Below are 12757 nucleotides of genomic sequence, written 5' to 3'. Positions count from 1 at the left end.
AGCGCGCCAAGTGCACTTTCTCTTTTCAAGCCGCCGGGACAATGGCGGCCACTTCTTTCCAATGCCATAGGTCTCGCATTTAAATGAAAGACTTATTGCATTGCTAATATTTTTTTATAAGCGCCCCATTCCGCACTTTACATTTAATGGCTGCAGTGATGCCGTGGCCTTTTAGTTATACGATACAGCGCACATAACGCTTGCATTCAAATAACATCCCTCCCACCTCCCAAACATCATCCAGCAGCAATGCCGCGGCCTGTCGTTATTTATTTAATAAGGTGCCCGTATGCTTTTTGTTTGTGTGGGTTCCATTTTGCATCACATGAAGATGCCAGTGTCTGGAGTGAGACCTCCGCAAAATCACCCTTTTAAATTAATAACATAGGCGCACAGTGCTTTTTTAACTCCAATTAAAGCGCAGCGGGAGGGGGCTGCGGCCGCCATTGTTCACGTGCACCTGTGTTGTTAACCTAAAAGAGCGACCATATTTTATCCTTCAGTAAACCAGTGCAGGTGTTTAGTCTTGCAGGGCATAAGAAGCGGCGTGCTGCGAGTAGGCATCCTGTAAGTACAACTGTTCTTCCTTTAAAAACAAGCCTCTCTCTTGTTTGTTGAATCTGCCCCCTAAATAATGAAGAAGACCCCTTCCACCTCCCAAACATCATCCAGCAGCGATGATGTGGCCTTTTTAATAAACTTGTGAGCAAACATGTTAAGCCGCTTGCGGGGTGGCTGTGGACTGTTGGGCCTCCTCTAACTAGCTGAGCTCTAGAAACATGCCTTCAAGGGCGGCCTCCCCTTAAATATTTCATGATCGGTCAAAAATACCTGCTCCAGGGAGGGCTGCCGACCCCGAGATGCCAGAGTGCCCGAGGCAAGCCATGGAGGGCCCGAGGCTCGGTGACATATTTATCGATATTGTTAAGGAGCCTCAGTCCCAACCCCTTTAACTCGCCCGAACAGGTTCACAGCACGCGGCCACAAAGGCCGGCATCTTTCTTGTCACTTGCCAACAAAAATCCTCGTGAGCTGGTCCTAAAAACATGCGTTTCTTGTTTTTAAAAGGAAGAGAAGGTGAAAAATGCGTACGAGGAATGCATTCCTGTTGTCTATGACTAATCCTTCGAAGCCCTGTTAGGACGGCGTGTTCCTAAAAGTAGTGCTATAATATTAAATGCAACCTACGGACTAAAGGCACAACATGGTGCTACACTTACCTACTGAGCTCTGTGTTTGTTCTTTGGGCGCTGATAACGATTATCATATTATTGACCTCAGAGGGATGAATGAGACAATGTTATTATCCTAATACCCAGGGTTTTAAGTGGGATGATAAAACTGGGGGGGATGGGGGGGGGTCTCTAAAAGGTGTGTGGCTGATGTAATTAAGGGCATGGCTTAAAAACCCAGTTTAAAATCTGTGCTTAGTATAGGGTGCCACCCGAGTGGTAAAATACAACAAGTAACATTACACCTACAACAAGCCAAGACTATTGGGTTTGTCAATGGTTGTTAGTTGCAAAACAGAAATAAGCAACTACTGTGGCTTCATAGTATATAATATTGAAAATACTACAGTGTTAAAATGATGAACCTGTGAAAGAACTGCAGTGAGTCTCTTTGAAGTTACATCACAGGCAGTGAAGGGTGGCACTGCTGCCGAGTTGAGATGTTTTTCGCCCTGTGGGTGATGGCAAAAATGGAAAGCCCGCTAGGCACCTGTCTCAACGCCTGCTTTTTAGAATTGATGGTGCTGAGCACCGTCAAGACCCGGTCCTCTTAAAGCCCAGCTGATACCCTTGAATAATACTGGTTTCTGTTTCCCTAATCAAAGCAGTGCTTAATTTGAGCCGGTGGGCACCAGCGCTTAATTGTCAACAGCACACTCTCCCACGTGGAGGCACTGTTTGGCTAATCTACAAATGAGCACATAAGCAGTTGTACAATGTAGATTTAAAGCATTTGCAATACAACAGGTCTCGCATTTACACGAGTTTGAGCTATTGGCACTGTAAATAACAATGCCTTCTATTTATGTTTTGCTTTTTAAAACATAAATAAAAGGTATTGTCATTTACAATGCCAATAGCTTCAACTCTCACTAATGGACACCTATTTTCTTTTACTCATCTTAGTTGAGTTTAGATTTAGTTGGGCTTCCCATCCAGGTTTTGCTGCCTTAAGCGAAAATGCACACAAGATATGTGTGGGTGCATGTGCATGCACACACACAGAGACACACACAGACGCACACATACACAGACACATACACCGACAGACAGAGACACACACACAGTCACACACACACACAAGCATACAGAGACACACACACACACAGACTGACAGACACACACACATACTCTTTCTGTATCACTTTACCATAATCCACTTAGGTTTTTTAAAGCACACCAAATGACCCAGAGGCATGAAGGCATTATAAAGTGACCCAGTGGCGCTGTTATCTTTAATAATAGCAGTACTTTATAACTCAGCGTCACAGTCTCTTACTGATAGCAGTGTTTCAAACTCTAAGAGTCAACCTGCAAAGCTTTGTTGAAACATAAACACCTGCCATGTGAAGCGCTGTTGCTGCAGCTTCCACACATGCGGCTTTCTATCCGTGTGAATAAACGCTTCAGTGAACCACATTGGGCAAGTAAGTGCTATTCAAATGCTGCAATATAATACACACAGTCACACACAAAAGGTACTTTCTTCAGGGCATATCATCAAGGGCATTATCGCCGCTTTAGCGACACTTTTTGCCGCTAAAGCGGCGATAATTTAAACGCCCTATCAACAAGGCGGCGCTAACATGCATTAGCGAATGTTAGCTGCCGAATTCCCAACGCCAGGCATCTCAGCGCTAACCGGGCGATAATTTCCAGCAATAGATGGCGATAAATATAAAAGCAATAAGCGCGATTTGCGATATTTATCGCCGTCTGTTGCTGATATGCCCCTTCATTCTCTTGATTTTGTCCGATAAAAGAACGAGAGAAGCGTGGCAGTCAGGGATGTAGGGGCATATCAGCAACAGACAGCGATAAATATCGCAAAGCGCGCTTAGCACTTTTATATTTATCGCCGTCTATCGGTGGAAATTATCGCCCGGTTAGCGCGTTATTAACAATGGGGCGATAATATTCCAGCGATATCCAGGGGAATGGGCCAACATCGCTGGAAAACCAGCGATGTTGCACTCAAAACGGCGATAGCCTTGGTGATACGACCCTGTGGTCGTATCACCATAATCCACCTCCTATGTTAGGCCTGCCTTAGTCAGGAATTTAACAGACGTTACATTCCTGCGTTAAGGCATAGTTAACGCGATGATTATTATCGCTAAGGCTCTTTGCTGATATGGCGAAGCTGCCTTAGCGATAATTTCCCATGTAGTTTTCCCAGCCATGCCTACTTTGCATCTCATTAGCGATGTTTATCACTGGGATGCCAGGCGTTAGGAATTCAGCAGCTAACATGTGCTAATGCACGTTAGCACCGCCTTGTTGATAGGGCGTTAAAAGTGCAGTTAAAGCGGCGATAATGCCCTTGATGATATGCCCGAGGTCTTTTGACAATGTCATGACTTCAACAACACGAAATGTAGTTTCAATCCCAGCATGCACGTTTGTCCGAATTGTGTGATCCTGAGAGTTTCTGTCTCCTTGTGCCTCGGTCTCTTACCTTACCAGATGTTGTTCTGTATAAAAATACAAATTAAGCAGAAACTATCTTCTAGCCACTTAGCGACCAACGAGACAAAAGAACATGTGTAAAAATGAATCCACCTGGAGTCATCAGTGAATGATTTGCGATTGATTTCTCCATTGATTATCTCATTTTCACAGACTTGGGGCCATATGTAGAAGGAAGTGGCGGAGTGAGGCGTTAGCCGTCATGGCCTAGCGCCTCACTCCGCCACTTCAGAAACGCAAGTTTGCACCATATTTACAAGGATATGGTGCAGACTTGCATTTCCGCCTGCGGTGGCGCTACACTTAGCAGTGTAGTGCCAACGCAGGCTCCCTTGCACCATAGTTCAGGGGTGTCTGCGTGCAGGGGAGGATTGTTTATGTGCAGGAAGGTGCCCCTTCTTGCACATAAACAATCCTGAAATGCCATTTTGTCACTTTTATGTGTGCTGCTTAATGCAGCACATATGGAAGTTAGAAATTGAATTTGTTTAAGGCTTGTTCATGAAGGGACACCTTCCTACATATACAAACCAAGGCGTTTTGCTTTTTCCATGTGTGCTGTATAAGGCAGCACACAAGAAAACAGCAAAAACGAGGGGAAATAAAACATTTCTCCTCGTTTCGCCAAGTTAAGGCCAGGTTTTACCTGGTCTTAATTTTGGCTCTGCCTCCCCTTCACGCTGCCCTTGTAAATAGGGGGCACCATAAAAAACAATGGGGGTTGCGGTGGAATGCCCACTGCAACACCCACTTCCCTCCCGTTTCACACTAAGCATAGCGTGAAAGGGTGCCTTATTTACAAGGCAAACACAAGGAGATGATGGACGGAGTGCTGAAACTTTTCAAACACTCACCCCCAGTCACAGATCTGGGTTGAATCCATCATCATTCTTTAGCTCACTATGCCACCCCTGTTCAGACACAGCTATGTGCAAATCAGTCTTGACCCTGTGCCTCATGGGAACAGTCCAGACCGAACTGCCAAGCAATCTCTTCCCTGGATCGGAAAAAAGCATCCTGGGACTGGTTTCGGGCTATCAGCCGTCATCAACCAGGATAGCTTGAATCCAGTGGCAAAGATGATGGATTCAACCCAGATCTGTGACTGGGGGTGAGTGTCTGAAATGTTTCAGCGCTCCGTCCATCATCTCCTTGTGTTTGCTTTGTTCACCCTAAGTTGGCAGGGTGTGCCCTGACGTGGGTCCCTTGCTCACTTTGCCACTGGATTCAAGCTAGCCTGGCTGAAGAGGGCTGTTAGCCCGAAACCGGTCCTAGGATGCTTGATTCCGGTCCACGGAAGACATGGCTTGGCAGTTCGGGCTGGACTGTTCCCATGAGGCACAGGGTCAAGACTGATTTGCATAGACCTATGTCTGAACTGGGGTGGCAAAGTGAGCTAAAGAATGATGATGGATTCAACCCAGATCTGTGACTTGGGGTGAGTGTTTGAAAACTTTCAGCACTCCGTCCATCAACTTCTTGTGTTTGCTTTATTTACAAGGCAGCGTTACGTGGCTTAACACTGCCTTGTAAATCAGGTCAGGCCCATATCACCATCACAACATCACTAACAGTGACGTTGTGACGGTGATAGGGGTTTGTACATATGCTCCTTAGTGACGTTGTGAGGGCGATAGGGGCTTGTACATTTGCCCCTTAGTGACGTTGTGAGGGCGATAGGGGCTTGTACATATGCTCCTTAGTGACGTTGTGAGGGTGATAGGGGCTTGTACATATGCCCCTTAGTGACATTGTGACGGTGATAGGGGCTTGTACATATGCCCCTTAGTGACGTTGTGACGGTGATAGGGGCTTGTACATATGCCCCTTAGTGATGTTGTGAGGGCGATAGGGGCTTGTACATATGCTCCTTGGTGACGTTGTGACGGCGATAGGGGCTTGTACATATGCTCCTTTGTGACGGCGATAGGGGCTTGTACATATGCCCCTTAGTGACGTTGTGAGGGCGATAGGGGCTTGTACATATGCTCCTTAGTGACGTTGTGAGGGTGATAGGGGCTTGTACATATGCCCCTTAGTGATGTTGTGAGGGCGATAGGGGCTTGTACATATGCCCCTTAGTGACGTTGTGACGGTGATAGGGGCTTGCACATATGCCCCTTAGTGACGTTGTGACGGCGATAGGGGCTTGCACATATGCCCCTTAGTGGCGTTGTGAGGGCGATAGGGGCTTGTACATATGCCCCTTAGTGACATTGTGATGGCGATAGGGGCTTGCACATATGCCCCTTAGTGGCGTTGTGACGGCGATAGGGGTTTGTACCTATGCTCCTTAGTGACGTTGTGAGGGCGATAGGGGCTTGCACCTATGCCCCTTAGTGGCGTTGTGAGGGCGATAGGGGCTTGTACATATGCCCCTTAGTGACGTTGTGAGGGCGATAGGGGCTTGTACATATGCCCCTTAGTGGCGTTGTGACGGCGATAGGGGTTTGTACCTATGCTCCTTAGTGACGTTGTGAGGGCGATAGGGGTTTGTACCTATGCTCCTTAGTGATGTTGTGAGGGCGATAGGGGCTTGTACATATGCCCCTTAGTGACGTTGTGATGGCGATAGGGGCTTGTTCATATGCCCCTTAGTGACGTTGTGAGGGCGATAGGGGCTTGTACATATGCCCCTTAGTGACGTTGTGAGGGCAATAGGGGCTTGTACATATGCCCCTTAGTGACGTTGTGAGGGCGATAGGGGCTTGTGCATATGCCCCTTAGTGACGTTGTGAGGGCGATAGGGGCTTGTACATATGCCCCTTAGAGACGTTGTGACGGTGATAGGGGCTTGCACATATGCCCCTTAGTGACGTTGTGACGGCGATAGGGGCTTGCACATATGCCCCTTAGTGGCGTTGTGAGGGCGATAGGGGCTTGTACATATGCCCCTTAGTGACATTGTGATGGCGATAGGGGCTTGCACATATGCCCCTTAGTGGCATTGTGAGGGCGATAGGGGCTTGCACATATGCCCCTTAGTGGCGTTGTGACGGCGATAGGGGCTTGCACATATGCCCCTTAGTGGCGTGAGGGCGATAGGGGCTTGCTCATATGCCCCTTAGTGGCGTTGTGAGGGCGATAGGGGCTTGCACATATGCCCCTTAGTGACGTTGTGACGGTGATAGGGGCTTGCACATATGCCCCTTAGTGACGTTGTGACGGCGATAGGGGCTTGCACATATGCCCCTTAGTGACGTTGTGAGGGCGATAGGGGCTTGTACATATGCCCCTTAGTGACGTTGTGAGGGCGATAGGGGCTTGTACATATGCCCCTTAGTGACGTTGTGAGGGCGATAGGGGCTTGCACATATGCCCCTTAGTGACGTTGTGAGGGCGATAGGGGCTTGCTCATATGCCCCTTAGTGACGTTGTGAGGGCGATAGGGGCTTGCACATATGCCCCTTAGTGACGTTGTGAGGGCGATAGGGGCTTGCTCATATGCCCCTTAGTGACGTTGTGAGGGCGATAGGGGCTTGCACATATGCCCCTTAGTGACGTTGTGAGGGCGATAGGGGCTTGTACATATGCCCCTTAGTGACGTTGTGAGGGCGATAGGGGCTTGTACATATGCCCCTTAGTGACGTTGTGAGGGCGATAGGGGCTTGTACATATGCCCCTTAGTGACGTTGTGAGGGCGATAGGGGCTTGCACATATGCCCCTTAGTGACGTTGTGAGGGCGATAGGGGCTTGCTCATATGCCCCTTAGTGACGTTGTGAGGGCGATAGGGGCTTGTACATATGCCCCTTAGTGACGTTGTGAGGGCGATAGGGGCTTGTACATATGCCCCTTAGTGACGTTGTGAGGGCGATAGGGGCTTGCTCATATGCCCCTTAGTGACGTTGTGAGGGCGATAGGGGCTTGCACATATGCCCCTTAGTGACGTTGTGAGGGCGATAGGGGCTTGTACATATGCCCCTTAGTGATGTTGTGAGGGCGATAGGGGCTTGTACATATGCCCCTTAGTGACGTTGTGAGGGCGATAGGGGCTTGTACATATGCCCCTTATTGACGTTGTGAGGGCGATAGGGGCTTGTACATATGCCCCTTAGTGACGTTGTGAGGGCGATAGGGGCTTGTACCTATGCTCTTTAGTGACGTTGTGAGGGCGATAGGGGCTTGCTCATATGCCCCTTAGTGACGTTGTGAGGGCGATGGGGGCTTGTACATATGCCCCTTAGTGACGTTGTGAGGGCGATAGGGGCTTGCACATATGCCCCTTAGTGACGTTGTGAGGGCGATAGGGGCTTGTACATATGCCCCTTAGTGACGTTGTGAGGGCGATAGGGGCTTGTACATATGCCCCTTAGTGACGTTGTGAGGGCGATAGGGGCTTGCTCATATGCCCCTTAGTGACGTTGTGAGGGCGATAGGGGCTTGTACATATGCCCCTTAGTGACGTTGTGAGGGCGATAGGGGCTTGTACATATGCCCCTTAGTGATGTTGTGAGGGCGATAGGGGCTTGTACCTATGCTCCTTAGTGACGTTGTGAGGGCGATAGGGGCTTGCTCATATGCCCCTTAGTGACGTTGTGAGGGCGATAGGGGCTTGTACATATGCCCCTTAGTGACGTTGTGAGGGCGATAGGGGCTTGTACATATGCCCCTTAGTGACGTTGTGAGGGCGATAGGGGCTTGCTCATATGCCCCTTAGTGACGTTGTGAGGGCGATAGGGGCTTGTACATATGCCCCTTAGTGGCGTTGTGAGGGCGATAGGGGCTTGTACATATACCCCTTAGTGGCGTTGTGACGGCGATAGGGGCTTGTACATATGCCCCTTAGTTTGCTCATTTGATTCAACTATACTCCAAAATTAAGTAAATATTTTTCTTTTCCACCGCATGCTTCGTTGTTCCTTGGTGGATGGTTATATTTTCCCAATAATCTTTTGTATTCCTGTAATGTGGTGGGCTAACAGGATCGTCTGACATAAAGTGGGAGTGAAAAACTTAATTTTTATATTTTTAAAATACAGCAGCGACCTTGCTACTCAGAGGATAATTTAAAACAAGCATTGTCAAACACAGCCAATAATTCAGACTTAAAAGCCTGCTGCACTGCAGGCGATGCGCCCATGACATAAGGCATATCATCTTTGTTGATTCAGAGCACTTTTCAGACGTAAAATGATCCCTCGTGCATTGCAGTGCAGGCACTGCAAATGTGGAATGATACACAAACAGCCAATAACATGACATGAGAGAGAAATACAACGTCGGGCTGATTCAAAGCCTAATTTATGTTTGCTTAATTAATTCCTAATAATATGTATTTAGAAAACGGCACTTGTGAGCCAGACCTATAGGCTATTACTATGAGGTAATATCACAAAATATCATTTTTTTTAAAGTGGAATTTAACAGATTTGCATGACGTGGAAAGGGAAACAAAGTTAAAGCAAAGAGGATTCAAATCTTCTAAACAATCCACCAACAGAGAGAGCCCATTTCTAAGTCTAAAGGGATGTACACCTTTAAAAAAAGCTTGTTAAACGTTGTTGTTCAAAAAAGCTATTTAAAGAATTTGTTTCTACCAATTGGTAATTGCAAATCATTTGATTAAACAGTGTAGGTGAGACGGTTTCGCAGAAATAGTATCGTGTGATTTTGTTTTTCTATGAAACTACACACAACCGATGACAGGTGTTATGTTTCTACCAGCAGCACTACAGAAAGTTTACTTGCTCCTGGGGGTGGGATTTCGTGTGCTGTCTCTTCCAGGTAAACGGCTTGCAGCGCCCGGACACCTTCGGGTAACAGTGCGCTTTATAAATTCATATAACATAACATAACATAATATCACTATCCCAGAGGGCAACTAACATTTGCAATCCTATCTGCTTGTAATGGGCAGACTTAATTAATTTAATTTAATTTACGGAGTTTTATATAGCGCAAACTTGACCCGCACTACTGCATCACTGTCACCACTATTAATTCTATTAGCAATTTGAATATAAGTATTTTGCTTATGAGAGAGGAAGTGAAATATTTTGAGGGTCTTGAACCACAGTGAGGCTCCCAGAACACATCTATGGATCCTGGTCTCATACTGCATGAAGGTCGATCACTGGAAAACCAAGTGTGGCCGAACCCTCTGTGTCTCATCGAGGCCAGTCCGATTCCCTGAGATCTTAGACTTCAGCTTCTGGGAGCACTAACAAACTCTTTTTAAAATAATCCTTTGTTGAGGTGTTGATGGACAGTGCAAACGCTTGATGGTTCATGGGATACAGCCCTAACATGCAGACAACATGTGTAAGAGTGAAATAAATGGTGCAGCGGATTGAACAAGAAGAAGGAAAGGAGAAAAGAGAGGTTTATGAAAGAGAACATTAGGGATCCTTCACAAAAGGAAGGATCTGTGCAAGAGAAACAGAAAGGGATGATGATAGACTGGGCTTGGATGAGCCGGAGCGTCTTGTTAATGCTCCACATAGGCAATAAGGGACATTATAATGCAATCCAGGAAACATCAGAAGGAGAAACTCTCCAGGCAACCACGGCTCATATGTCTTTCACAGTAAAGGTATGGTGTACACAGGCCATAGGTGCAAGCCAACAAAGCTCTAACTGCAATAATGGCCAGTACACTTGGAACTTCCTCAGCAGGTTGCCCGCTTTCTCACTGTGCACATCATGGTGCTACTTTGAGTCAAAAGTGTGTGCTCCCTTGAGGGGTAAACAAAAAACCTCAGGTCAGATTTCAGAGTGAATGCAGTCCAAGAGGAATTTCATTTCTCATAGCAGAGATGTGGAAGGTCATGTGTCCTATTGGAAGGTTAAGTCCCTATTGATTGCTCTAATGTTCCTTATTTGTTTCTATTTTGGGCAACATCTAGTCCCTCCTATTTGTACAATGCAAAGATGCTTTACCTACTGCCAGAGGCTAGGTAAAGGAAACCAAACCCTCATTTTAATCTACCGATTTTTGAGTATGCACCCTGAGAGATTACAGTTTGACATTTATCTTGTATCTGGAAGTGTTCATTCTACACTTCTTAAATGATCTAGGAGGCAGGTATTGATTCTGGACTGAGCTGTAGTGCGGTTGCATAACCATGGGAAGTGTCTGACATTCCAGAACCTGAAATAAAAAAAAGTCAGACCGGCAAATGGACCCATGAAAGCAAGAAACAAATGTTCTCCTTGTCAGATAGTTGAGCCAAGCACTGTGGATCCAGCAGGTTATCGTTTTCCATGGTGTGTCAGCAGGACCCATCACCGGCATTGGCTACATCTCCCATCCAGGTCCAAAGTAAGATTCCATCCACCACCTACCACTGTTGATGACCCAAAATCAGCAAACAGCCTCAGCATTGGGGATTGGAAGCCAGATGTGGCTGTAATCAGAGCATAAATGATGCCCACTGCGATTCTCAAGCCCATAATGTTAATTTTCGCAAACTCATATCTGCCTTCCCCGTCTCTCCATGTTCTCAGGATTTTGCACAGTAGAGATTGGCTGAAAAGAAGAGCCACCCCCTTTTTTTGGGAGCAGGAAGATGATTATTATTTGTAAGATGCATTAATGCAAACATTATGGATCACTTTGCCAACCAGTCGCCCCTCAGCTTTTGAGATTTGTATGAGATAAACGAGTATCTTACAAGGGCGCAATATTAAGGAATTTGCTGACAATAATGTGATATACTTTTGACTTGTAATACTAGCACAAGATTTTGAGATGCCCTGGAAGGACAACACATCAGGCAGCAGGCAAAACACACAGAGGCAGATGGGTGGAGCTTCCCAATAAAGGATGGGCCATCATATCCAGCAATGGATTGGAGAAGGGTTTACATGCTGTGCAGTAAGGCCAGTAACAGAAATTAGTAATATTGGTTCCTGGAAGAATGCAAGAGAATGGTGGGGGATGGTGGGTTGGGTCATGGGGGTATAGAAAGGCAAGGCAAGTGGCCTGAGCCCACCATGGCTAATCAGAGCTGAAGCTCAGCTCCGTGGTAGCCCAATGCTACGGCAATCAAGCGGGGTACTTATCCACACCAAAACCAGCTGGAATACCCCTCTCCCAACATCGTAGCACTGGGTGCATCTGCCGCTGTGAGCACCGTTCCCCCTAACTGCTCCGGTGCCGTGTAATCGGCTTAAAATTCGCTGGTGATTGCACCTCAAAATGGAGCTTGGAGCATAGTGGACTCGCTTCTATAAACTACTCAGCTGGGGCCGCGTAATGAGGAGCGGGCACCTGGGAGACTGCGTCGGAGAAGCAGCGAGTCCCAGAGCTGTCTCCTCTGCATCCCCGGTGCACACAAAAGTGATCCGGTGGTGGCTGCAGGGAAGTGACTGCCTGAAAACGTCACATGGAGTGCCGCAATGGCGAAACCCTGCGGACCGGGACGAAGCAGCGGAGATAGAATCTTTTGTCACCAGTGTTTTTCCGGTGAAATAGGGCCCAAAAGCTATCACCAGCACCGGGAGGGAATGGTGGTGTAGGACGGGCCCCCCCCGCAACACCCTGACATGCTACAAGGCTCCCAAGCGGCCCGCCTGACTCTAAAATGGCGGCCAGTTAGACGTCTGTGACGAGGGGATGATGACTGGACACTGGAGGGAAGGCACAGTCAAGGCTATATAGGGAAAATGGGAGAGAAAAGGCAGCTTGACCTTAACATTCAAAACTGGGTTCCGAATTGTAACGTTGGTAAATGAGCACTCGGAACAAGTGTTATCTTTCCGCTATGTTTATTGGCACAACAGTTGAGCAGTTACACCAAGGAGCGCCGGCCACCTCTATCTGTGCGCTCGCTGCCGCACACTCCTCTCTCCACGCTCCGCGCTTACTCCTGCGCGCGCATCCTGGCGTCAACGTGCGTACCCGCGTCACGTCACGTGACGCGCTAACAACTAGACCGCTACATATCTCCCCCTTTTACCGACCCAACAATAAGTCACTTACAGTTCGCAGTCCAGTTCAAAGTCTTGGAACCTGGAAGGCCTTACTACTTGTCTTCCGCTCCTGGTCACCTTACCGCTTGACCCTCGAGCCCCTTGGCTCTGTGGTTCCTCACGTTCTGTCCCTTCGGCCAT

Source organism: Triturus cristatus, chromosome 2_1 (assembly GCF_964204655.1).
Source record: "Triturus cristatus chromosome 2_1, aTriCri1.1, whole genome shotgun sequence".
Taxonomy (NCBI): Eukaryota; Metazoa; Chordata; class Amphibia; order Caudata; family Salamandridae; genus Triturus; species Triturus cristatus.
Note: the sequence above shows the minus strand (reverse complement) of the source record.